The sequence below is a fragment of the Priapulus caudatus genome, unplaced genomic scaffold, assembly GCF_000485595.1.
Source record: "Priapulus caudatus unplaced genomic scaffold, Priapulus_caudatus-5.0.1 Scaffold101, whole genome shotgun sequence".
In the NCBI taxonomy this organism is placed as follows: Eukaryota; Metazoa; Priapulida; class Priapulimorpha; order Priapulimorphida; family Priapulidae; genus Priapulus; species Priapulus caudatus.
This window is the reverse complement of record NW_014577162.1, coordinates 477,638-479,352: the sequence shown is the minus strand read 5'-3', so window position 1 is coordinate 479,352 and position 1,715 is coordinate 477,638. Positions and strand designations below refer to the sequence as shown.

At 31.5% G+C, this 1,715-nt stretch overlaps 1 long non-coding RNA gene across 1 annotated transcript in view; it reads right to left on the bottom strand.

The window, feature by feature from the left end:
• The window catches only part of LOC106805132, a 4,837-nt gene extending 4,300 nt beyond the window's left edge, over positions 1–537 (bottom strand). Inside the window, exon 1 of the long non-coding RNA XR_001393399.1 lies at positions 466–537. This is a non-coding gene — a long non-coding RNA (uncharacterized LOC106805132). The remainder of the gene's footprint in view (positions 1–465) is intronic.
• Positions 538–1,715: the final 1,178 nt, after the last annotated feature.

Here is a 1,715-nt window from a genome sequence, read left to right as displayed (position 1 = left end):
TCATTATATACACAGTAACACGCACACTTCTAAACATTTCGAAATTGAATCAAGGTCATTCCAAGTTCCTATCCTTCCTTAAAAGATGTTATAATTTACACAGAAAGATAGACTGAACGACGAATGACAAAATCTTATATATGTGCAAAGTAAACTTACTAAAGTCTAAACGTTGACTGTTTAATTAGAAGGCTTAACAGTTATAACAATGTTAAACTGTGAATGCAGTCATTATGTGGTCGCTGAGAGCAAATGTCGCTAAATACATCATGTGACATATGCGATATAGGTAGGTAACAGGAGAATATGCGATATTGTTGTGTTTACTCACATTTCACGACAAATACTATACAACAACAATAGTAGACATATTGACTTGCCTTCATGTATGTTTTCTAAACACTGATACTGTGTATATTCGATGGATTAGCTAGATTTGTAATAATAACAATAATTACTGCTCACCTTTCATTTTTCGCTGGCGTCCATTTACCCATAATGCGTTGCGCGGTTGCTATACGATGAACACATATATATATATATGACGTATGCATAGCTATTTATTTATTATGTATTTATTGGAAATTTTAAGATAACATAATGAACATAATTAACATGATTAACATAAGCAGTCAACATAATAAGAATTCATTTAAAGTTAATTTTAACTAAAAACAAAAAGTGGTCAATGTTGGATTTATTGTCGATGTCGCGGTTACATTTTTCTCCACAGCATGTAATATGTATGAAAGCACATTTTAAAAATGCACTTATTTAAAATGCAATTTTGGAAAGTACATTTTCTGGAAAAATGCATTTAAAAAATCACTTTTTGATGGAAAGTACATTTTTTTAAATGCACTATAAAAATGCAATTTTGGAAAGTACATTTTTTTGGAAAAATGCATTTAAAAAATGCACTTTTTGATGGAAAGTACATTTTTTTAAATGCACTATAAAAATGCAATTTTGGAAAGTACATTTTTTTGGAAAAATGCACTTTTTAATGAAAAGTACATTTTTTATAAATGCACTTTTTAATGAAAAGTACATTTTTTATAAATGCACTATAAAAATGCACTTTTGGAAAGTATATTTTCTGGAAAAATGCATTTAAAAAATGCACTTTTTGATGGAAAATACATTTATAAAAATGCACTTTTTATAAATGCATTTTGGAAAGTACATTTTCTTGGAAGAAAGTACACTTTGAAAATGCACTTTTAGGTAAAAATGCATTTACAAAATGCATTTTACCCTAAAAGTGCATTTTTTCAGGCAAAAAAATGCATTTTATTTTGACTAGGGATAGCAAACCCGTGCACTAGACCATGAAAACAATGACTTTTCATAGTCTGATGCACAGGTTTTTATTGTTTGTCCTCCAATATTGCTGCTCGTGGGAACCCTCTATACCTTAGGAGAGATTTTTTATGTTCAAAATGGGATCTCAGAACTCAATGCAGTCATAAGAAACCAAACAAAAATGAAAACAATTTTGGCAGGTTCCACGATGTACACCACGCTTGTCAAGCACCATCTTGCTGAGCAGATGCCGTATTCCATGTACACGTTCTGTTGTTATCTCTATCACAGATTTCGAGAAGTCTGTACTATCGAGTCGATAGAGGGCACTGACCTCCACACTACGTATAGACTGGTCCCCGTTCGCCACTTTCATTCCGGTACGCGTGATTTTTTTTCCTAGGTCAATC